Genomic DNA, 9817 nt, shown 5'->3' on the forward strand with positions numbered 1-9817 from the left:
AACACATCCCTGGGTACTGTTAGGATAAAATAGGTCAAGGGAGGGTGGAGCTATAGCTGCTGTTTGGGGAATCGAAACTGTTGCTTACGTGGCCAGCTCAGCTGCCAACGCCCAAATGAGCTCAATAACAGGAAACGCCTAGCAAACGCGAAATGTCCTAATAAGGCAATGCTTAGTAGCTCCGTGAAGCTCTGCTTAGCAAAGAGTATATCAGGAGCAGATTTGGGAGGGGAAGGCAGAACGCGCCTTCTCCAGTGAATGCATGGTGATTCACTGTATCAGCTACGATTCTGCAATAAAGCCTGCTTGTGCCAAACAATTGAGCGTCTGTTGTCTCTCCTCCTAAAACGAACATGCAAGGACAGATTCCGGCCTAACAGTACTATGGGTAATTTAGCATGGCCAATCCACCCTCACCTACACATCCCTAGGTACTATGGGTAATTTAGCCTGACCAATCCACCCTAACCTACACATCTCTGAGCACTATGGGTAATTTAGCATAGCCAATCCACCCTCACCTACGCATCTTTGGATTGTGGGAGGAAGCCAGAGCACCCGGAGAAAACCCTCGCAGACGCAGGCTGGAAATGTGCAAACTCCATACGGACAGTCACCCCCGAGGCTGGAATTGAACCCGGGTCCCTTGGCGCAGTGACCACTGAGCAACCCCTATTAATCCGCCTGCGTTAAGATCCTTTTGTCACCTGGATGAATGTTACAGGGGGGAGCGGGGTTTACGTCTTCTCTGAGCTGAGAGAGGACACAGGAGATGCTCCTCATCATGCTTTCATGTGTCACATTGCATAATTCTTAGAATTTACATGTAAATGTCTAGTTGGGGTTAGAATTCTTGTAAATGTAGACAAACCGAAACACTTGTTGAGACATTTCACCAAACCCCAAGTAGGCAATTGACATGCCCGTCCCTGAAAAGAGAACCTTTCGTGGGGTCAGAGTTGACATTGAGAATAGCGAAATGAACACTGTCCCCGTCGTGTTTGTATTTTTGCTGACAGAAGGGCAGTTTGCAGTCAGCAGGACCTGTGGGACTAGAGGCTGCGGGCCAGGTCTGCGCTCGGGAGCGTAAATCCCAACGGGAACCAGAGGCGTTGCTAACGTTTAAGCCAGCTGAGTTTAGCAAGAAAAGGCTGCGACCCTGTGCTTGAACTGATCAGCCGAAACTTTGGGCGGAGCCAAGGAGATCTGAAGGCGAAGCTCACGGGAGGGTCTCCTTTCTCAAAAAACCAGAAAACATGAGGGATACCAGGAAGAATTCCGCTGAATTCCAGAGAGCTGTGGCATGCCGTTGATTTGGTACAATGAGCTTTTAATGTGAACTCTCATGAGGGAGTGCAAACGAACTCGAGTTGAAATGTAGCTCCGTAAAGTGTTGTGTAACAGTCATAGCGTTGACCGTTGTTGAACGTTTTGATGCGGTCCAGTTTTTCTTTTGTTTTTTAAAGATGAGATGATGTTTTGTGGTTTTTGGATGGGTTGGGTACAGAGTGGGAGGTAGGGTGGGCTGGGATCTTCCATGTTGATGGGATTTGACAGTGAATTTTGCTTCGTCAATTATTCAGACTGTGTGCCTGGAGAGAGGGAGGGTCTGACCCTTGGGAAGGGTGCTGGCGGGGTGTGGGCGGGAGGTGAACCTTTGCAATGTCCAATCAGAAGGCTAAGTGTTAAGATAACAAGAGCCGATATTTAGCAGTCGATAAGTGCAACATGTAAGCAGTTTGTTCATATGCAGCTCAAAGGCTGTCCCCAAAGTTAAACTTAGTATGGCGCCTACCCACTCAATCCAGTTACCCACCCCATTTCAGGGTGGATATGTGAACTATCACTAATTTTGGTTCTTCTAATGAATAAAACATTTAAACCTAGCTGTTCAGGAAAGCAAACAAGTTTAAAACTACAGCCATGCTGCAGTTAAACTCAATAGACTTACTCAGAGCAAAATACATGTTCTCTGAACGCAGTTGGAAGTTAACATAGTTGTATTAGATGTCGGAATATCTGTTTAAATGGAGCGGTGAGCTTTCCCAATGTAGACAGGGCTCCTCGAAACGTGGCAGTGTCCCCCCTGCAGCTGCAGAGCGAGACAGGAGAGTTTGTTTTTGTGAATGAGCAGTTGTAGCGCGAGGTGGCTGTTGCTTGGTGACGGTGAGGCTCCCCCGGCCCCGCCCATCCCCCGTGCAGACGTCACGCGGGGGTGAAGGCGGTTGGGAGGAGAAGTCGCTCGAGCGGGGAAGCGGCGGCCGTTAGGAAAATGGCGCCGTGCGGCCCGGGGCAGACCCCCGTCACTGGTCACCGCCGCCTTCCTGGCGCAGCTGCTGTGTCACGGCCACACCGGCCGGCTGTACAGCAGGCAGGAGCCGGTGACCATTCTGGAGGCGGATGGGGTTAAGGCCCTGTTTGGGAACTGGTCGGCCGCCTGGGTGGTGGAGTTCTACTGGTCGTGGGGCGGCCCCTGTGTTAACTATGGGGCCACCTGGAAGGTACTGGGCCCGGGAGGTGAAAGGTGAGGCAGGTTGTGGGGGGGACGGAGGGGAAGGAATGTGGGGCCTGTCCTGTCATAGTCACATTTTACACTCACTTTCCATCTGCTTTTACTGGCGCTTGTGCTGTTTACCCCTCACTGTGTTTTAATCCTTGTGCTGTTTACCCTTTGCTGTTACTTGTACAATTGCTGAGGGTAGTGTGTAAATACTAGTGAAGGATACTATGCACCAGCATGTATATGTTCCTCAGTTATTGAAGGGGCAGGACCTGTTGAGAACGGTTAGTAAAGCAGGGTGTGCACTAAGCCTTGTTAACATGGATATGTTCATTGGAAAAGTTGACTTTTTATTATTTAGAGTCGTAGAGATTTTCAGCACGGAAACAGATCCCCTCAGTCCAACCTGTCCACGCCAACCAGATATCCTACATTAATCTAGTCCCCATTGCCAGCACTATATCCCTCTACGCCATTCCTATTCATATACCCATCCAGATACTTTTTAAAGGCTGTAATTATACTGGCCTCCTCCACTTCCTCTGGCAGCTCATTCCATACACACACCACCCTCTGCATGGAAACATTGCCCTTCAGGTATCTTTTATATCTTTGTGGCCTCACCCTAAACCTATGTCCTCTAGTTGTGAAGGTCACCCCAACACAGAGGAAAAGACTTAAAAACATTGAGCAGCCAAACAAATGCAAAAGCAATCAAATATCAAGCCACATGGGGGAAAAAATATCGCTCTGCCCTTTTTGATCTCCAATAGACATTTGGAAACTGAAAATCTGTCAATAACACCAGCATTGCTACAGAGCATATTGTGTACACTCCTCGGTGTCAACAAGCAGGGCACATGTTTGCTAATGTCATCAAAACATTGGGCGTGTTCCTCATTGTCGGCAGAAAAGGGGCAAAAACCTACTTTTGATGGACAAATAAGGCTCACTGGAGGACCGGAAGGAGACTTGTCCTCCTGCCATTTGGAGGTCCCCTATTGGTGAACGCGGAAGTTGGGCCATGAGGTTCTGAAGTTCCTGCCCCTCCCCTCTCTCAATGAAGATTGAGCTTCACTCAGACTGCAGCTTCCTTCCTCTGTCCAACATCTGTGAGTACAGCATTCTCTTTTCTCACCCCCTTTTCCATTTACATTTCATTCTGGGGTTCAATTGTTGACTTGGAGCAACTGAAAGGAATGGGAGTGAATCCAGTGAGGGGACAGACTCTGGAAAAATTAGTCCAAGCCTTTGTCTCAATTGACAAAATAGACAGGCAGGAGACTGGACGAATGCAGCAAGCCAGGCAGTATCAGTAGGTGGAAGAGTTGAGGTATCTGGTGGAACCCTTGTTCAGGATTGGGGGTGGGAATAGGGAGAGCTGTGGAACAAGGGTGTGCTGGGGGCAGGGTGATGAAGTGAGGATAGGTGGAGACAGGTAGAAGGTACAATAGACAATAGGTGCAGGAGTCAGCTCTTCTGCCCTTTGAGCCAGCACCACCATTCATTTTGATCGTGGCTGATCATCCTCAATCAGTATCCTGTTCCTGCCTTATCCCCATAACCTGGTTGGTGAATGGGAGGAAGGAATCTAGTTGGCAGGGAAGAGTGGAAAGGGCTGGGAAGTGAGTTGGGGGATGGGATGGGAGATTATTTGAAATTGGAGAACTCAGTGTCGAGTCCTCCGGGCTGTGGACTGCTCAGACAAGATGAGGTTTTATTCCTCCAATTTGTCAGAAGGGGAGTGGGAAGGGGCATTAAAATGGGTGGAGACTGGGAAGTCCGCTCAGCCTCTGTGGACCTGGCTGTGATGCTCGGCAAACCATTCCCCAAGTTTACGCTCGGTCTTCCTGACGTAGAGAAGACCATAACTGGCAAAGCACAGTGGGTCGAGCAGTAGGACAGTCGTAGTTTGAGGCACAAGCTCTTCATCAGGAATGATGCATGGATGTTCAGAGGGGCATCAGCGTCCTTCTGTGCCAGTTGTCAGACAGGTGCAGCAGGCAATGAGCAAGGCAAGTGGCATATTAGCAAGAGGAATTAAGTTCAGAAGTGGGAATGTCTTCCAGCAGTTAGGAGGTCATAGAATATATTCAAGGCTGAGTTCACGTGATTTTTATGTGGATGCTTGTGGGGGAAGGCAAAAAAATGGTTGTAAGACCAGTATCCAGTTTTAAGACCGTTCCAGAGTCAGACAGCACAGAAACAGACCCTTCAGTACAACTAGTCAATGCTGACTATGTTCTCAAACTAAACCAGTCCCACCTGGCAGTGTTTTGGCCCATATCCCTCCAAACCTTTCCTATTCATGACGTTACTGTACCTGCATCCACCACATCCTCTAGACATTTAGTCCTCACGTGAACTACTGTGTAAAAAGAAAAAAATTGTGCCCTTCAAGTCTTTTTAAAATCCTTCTCCTGTCACCGTCAAAGTTTGCTCCCTAATCTTGAAACCCCAACCCTAGGGGAAGGACACCCTTTGTTCACCTCATCTCTCCCCTCATGATTTTATAAACGTTGATAAGGTCACATCTCCACTTCCAATGCTCCAGTGAAAAAGTCCCAGCCCATCCAGCTAGATGAAGGTAGAATCCTGTCCCTTAGGATTCCCTCCAACAATGTGCCCACCACTGATGTCAGGCACACTGATCTATAGTTCCCTGGCTTGTCCTTACCACCCTTCTTAAACAGTGGCACCACGTTAGCCAACCTCCAGTCTTCTGGCACCTCACCTGACATGCACAGTATGCTCTATGGAGATGCTGTTTTTGATGGATTTAAAGTGTCCAAATGCCACAATTTCTCCCCCACTCACTTGACATAACCGTGCAGGCTCCTCGCTATTTGATGTTCATGTTACTTAGAACCCTCATGATCATATCAATCTCAATGAGGTCACCCCTCAACCTCCTGTGCTCCAGTGAAGACAGTTTCAGCTTCTCCTTATAACTCAAACCCTCCAGTCCTGGCAACATCCTGGTAAATCTTTACTGGACTCTCTGTAATAGTATTCTTCCTATTACAGGGCCACCAGAAGCCTTCTCAGTACTCTACAAGTGACTTCACCAACATCCTGTACACCTTCAACATGATGTCCCAACTCCTTTGTTCAATGGTGTGAACAATTAAGGTAAGTGTGCTGAATGTTTAACATCAATCTACATTTGTCAATATATCATATCAGTTGCATGACACTGTGACCTTTTGCTCTTAACTCTGCGTCTTCTGATCCTGCTCCACAGCTACCCGATGAAGGAGCAGCGCACTGAAAGCTAGTGCTTCCAAATAAATCTGTTGGACTATAACCCACTGTTGTGATTTTTCAACCTTGTCCCACCTAGTCCAACAGCAGCACCTCCACCTCCTTTCTAATGAACACAGCCCATACCTCCCGGTGCTGCCAGTAAACTGCCGATGAAATGATGCAGTGCCTGCACTCCTGAAAAGTTTATAATTTCTAACGAAACCAGCTACTCATTCACTGCTCCATCTGATACACGACTTTGGAAACTTAGTGCAGGAGGCTGCAAGAAATGAGCAGCTTTAAAACAAAAACCGCTTGGAGCTTTCAATGAGAGCCTGAGCCCAGCAGTACGTTCTGGTTACCTTTATTGTGGCCCAACATTGTTACAGCTGCAGATGCCCCCAGCAAAAGGGCAGAGAAAGAATAGCTGTGTATTAGACAGCTCAACAACAGGGGGAGGTGCACGGGGCAGGGCAAGGCCAACAGCAGGCCCCCGCACTACGCCTGCGTTGCCTTGCACAGTTTACAAAAATCCCTTCCCCTTCAGAGACTCCCCACAGTGTAGAAGCAGGCCACTCGACCCAAAGACTACACACCGATCCTCCAAAGGGTAACCCACCATGCAATTCCCCTACCCCATTGCTCAACATTTTCCCCTGACTAATGCACCTAACCTGCACATCCCTGGGCACTATGGGTATTTCAGTACTGTCAATCCACCTGAACCTGGACAACTCGTATATGCCAACCAGATATCCCAACCCAATCTAGTCCCACCTGCCAGCACGGGGCCCATATCCCCCCAGTTGCCTTTTAAATGTTGCAATTGTATCAGCCTCCACCACTTCCTCTGGCAGCTCATTCCATACACGTACCACCCTCTAAATGAGAAGGTTGCCCCTTAGGTCTCTTTCATATCTTTCCCCTCTCACCCTAAACCTATGCCCTGTAGTTCTGGACTCTCCCATCCCATAGAAAAGACTTTGTCTGTCTATCCTATCCATGCCCCTCATGATTTTATAAACCTCTATAAGGTCACCCCTCAGCCTCTGACGCTCCAGGGAAAATAGCCCCAGCCTGTTCTGTCTCTCCCTATAGCTCAAATCCTCCAGTCTTGGCGACATCCTTGTAAATCTTTTTAGATTAGATTAGATTACTTAGTGTGGAAACAGGCCCTTCGGCCCAACAAGTCCACACCGACCTGCCGACGCGTATATCACCCAGACCCATACTCCGGGGGTTTGCAAGGACTGCCACAAACACTACGTAGGACAAACAGGAAGAAAGTTAGCCACCAGGATACACGCACACCAGCTAGCCAGAAAAAGACACGATCTTCTATCCCTTGTCGCCCAACATACGGATGAAAGAAAACACCACTTCGACTGGGACAACATCTATCCTGGGACAGGCTAAGCAAAGACATGCCAGAGAATTCCTAGAGGCCTGGCACTCCAATCACAACACCATAAACAAACACATAGATCTAGATACCATCTATCAACCCCTCAGAAAATGAACAGGAAATGACATCACCACAAACCCCAGGAACCCCATCCAGGCCAAACATATAAATCGAAAGCAGGAGACAACAGCTTCGCTTCAGTTGGAGGTCGCCACTGATGATGTTCCCGAACCAGGTAATGAAACGTCTGGATATCAAACCTACAGCTCAGCGAGCAAACCTACACCCTAATCCTCAACCTGAGCTACAAACCTTGCAAAGTTGAATGTATTTGCAAACATCATGCTGCAAATACAAACCCACCCCCATGGATGATCTATCTCGTGTGTGCACGAGATAGAGAAACAGTCTATTTCCATGCTGTTTATCTTTATTTGATAACCGTTGCTTTATTTCTGTTGGTGTAAATGTTGTTGTAATTCATAGCTGGATCCTCATAGGTGTAAGGGTGACAGAATTCCTCAAGTAGGGCATTGGAAGATTCCTGGGAGACCCCTATTTCTGGTTTACTTCCTCATGAACAAACATTAAGCACGTGTATCTATTTATTTACGATTTTGTTTTATTTTTCTTGTTTGATTCCCTGCTATGACTACACCTTGTATTAGGATAGTTGACAGGCTGGGAGATTGTGGCTTGGGTCTTGATTGAATATTTTATCGTTCCAGAAGTTATAAAAGGCGGGGTCAAAGCTTTAGCAGAAATCTAGCAGAGCTGAGAACAGACCGACATCTTAGTCTGTGGGAACAGGGAGATCAACAGAGGATAGAGAAATCAGGTCCTGAAACCAGACCACCCTGTGATCAGTGCTTTGATTAGAGGCATCCTTCTACATCAGTCAATGCCAGTTGTCAGACAGGTGCAGCAAGGCAAGCGGTATATTAGCAGGCTGAACTGAGATTAGAAATGGGGATGTCTTCCTGCAGTTAGGGAGTCATTGAATTTATTCAAGGCTGAGTTCATCTGATTTTTGAACAACAAAGTGTGGATTTTTATGTTGTGTGGATGAGGTGTGTTTTTTTGTGGTTTATGTTTTGGATACAGGAAGAGTAGACATTTTTAAAGTGGAAGGCAAGAAAATGGTTTTAAGACCACGACAGAACAGTTATGGTCAGACAGCACAGAAACAGACCCTTCAGTCCAACTATTCCATGCTGACTATGTTCTCAAACTAAACTAGTGCCACTTGCCAGTGTTTGGCCCATATACATCCACACCTTCCCTATTCATGTACTTATCCACATGAATTTTAAACGTTGCATCTGAACATGCATCCACCACTTCCTCTTTACATTCACTCAATACATGAAACACTCTGTTATAAACAAACTTTTCCCAATTCTGTCCATTCCATGGATTCATTCTCTTTCCTTTCAGTTGCTGCAAGTCATAAATTGAAGCCCAGAATGAAATAAATGGAAAAGGAGTTGTGAAGAGAGTACCCTACTCACAGATGGTTGACACAGTAAGGAGGGTGGAGTCTGGAGCAAACCCGAAATGTCGATTTTCCTGCTCCTCGGATGCTGCCTGACCTGCAGTACTTTGCCAGCACCACTCTAATCTTGACCCTGATCTCCAGCATCTGCAGTTCTAACTTTCTCCTGTAAGAAATCAGCAGTTTTAAACCAAAAACCTGTTGCAGTTTAAAGCTCTCATTGAGAGTATGAGCTCAGTGTGAAGTTCAGGTAATCTTTATTGTGACCCAACTTTGTTACAGCTTCAGAATCTCCCAGCAGAAAGGTGTAGAAAAAGTAGCAATTTTTTAAAAAAAGCTCAAGGTCAAAGTGCAACTCCTCACTTTCTTCATTATTGGTCACCACTGAGTTGTCCCTTTGTAATTGGATCCTTGATATCGCCTTAACCTGGAGGAAGTATTGCCTCACTCAGCAATTTCAACCTGTATCCAAGTAAGTTGGATGAGCAGCATAGAGTCAACCAGACTATTGTGGGTCTGGAGTCACGTGTCGGCCAGAGCGGGTAAAGGATGCAGCTGGGACGACTGCTCTAATAACTGCTCAAGTCTTCCCTAAAAAAGAACTGAGTGAATCAGAAGGGTTTTTTTTTCCACCCCCACCCCACCGACAATAGTTTCACCGTTAGATTCTGAACTCCAGATTTCTGACCAAATTCCAATTCCGCCATCTGTTGTGGGAATCGAACTCGGGAGCCACTGGAACTGGGTTGATAGTCCAGTTGGTAAAGGCACTCGGCCGTCTTTCTTTCAATCCTCCTGCAATGCCACGTGATCCCGCTGGTAGGTCAGCAAGGAGGCGGCCTGGGTAAAGGCCTTCCCGCACTCGGGGCAGCTTAAGGGCCTCTCCCCCATGTGGATCCACTGGTGGGTCTGGAGGTTGGAGGAATCGCTGAAGTCCTTCCTGCAGTCAGGGCAGGGGAACGGCCTCTCCCCAGTGTGACTGCGCCAATGAGTCTCCAGGGCAGACGGGAAACAAGCCTTTCCCACAGTCGTCACACTTCCATGGTTTCTCCACGGGGCGGGATTCCTCGGGTTTCTCCATGGCCGAAGCTTCAGCCGCACAAACGCATGTGGAGCTTCTCTCCACCGTGAATTCCTCTTTCCAAACCGTAGAGCTGTTGCACGCTCCTCA

The 9817-nt window shown here is 47.6% G+C and overlaps 1 long non-coding RNA gene across 2 annotated transcripts; it reads left to right on the forward strand.

Annotated features, from left to right (window-relative positions):
• The first annotated feature begins 2223 nt into the window (after window positions 1-2223).
• LOC132809437 (uncharacterized) lies at window positions 2224-5807 on the forward strand. 2 transcript variants are annotated; one of them, XR_009642313.1, is made up of 3 exons: window positions 2224-2524; window positions 5528-5632; window positions 5745-5807. It is a non-coding gene; the product is annotated as an uncharacterized LOC132809437 (long non-coding RNA). The 2 variants fall into 2 exon arrangements; XR_009642312.1 differs by lacking the exon at window positions 2224-2524 and adding an exon at window positions 3453-3612.
• Window positions 5808-9817: the final 4010 nt, after the last annotated feature.

This window comes from Hemiscyllium ocellatum, unplaced genomic scaffold, assembly GCF_020745735.1.
Source record: "Hemiscyllium ocellatum isolate sHemOce1 unplaced genomic scaffold, sHemOce1.pat.X.cur. scaffold_1191_pat_ctg1, whole genome shotgun sequence".
In the NCBI taxonomy this organism is placed as follows: domain Eukaryota; kingdom Metazoa; phylum Chordata; class Chondrichthyes; order Orectolobiformes; family Hemiscylliidae; genus Hemiscyllium; species Hemiscyllium ocellatum.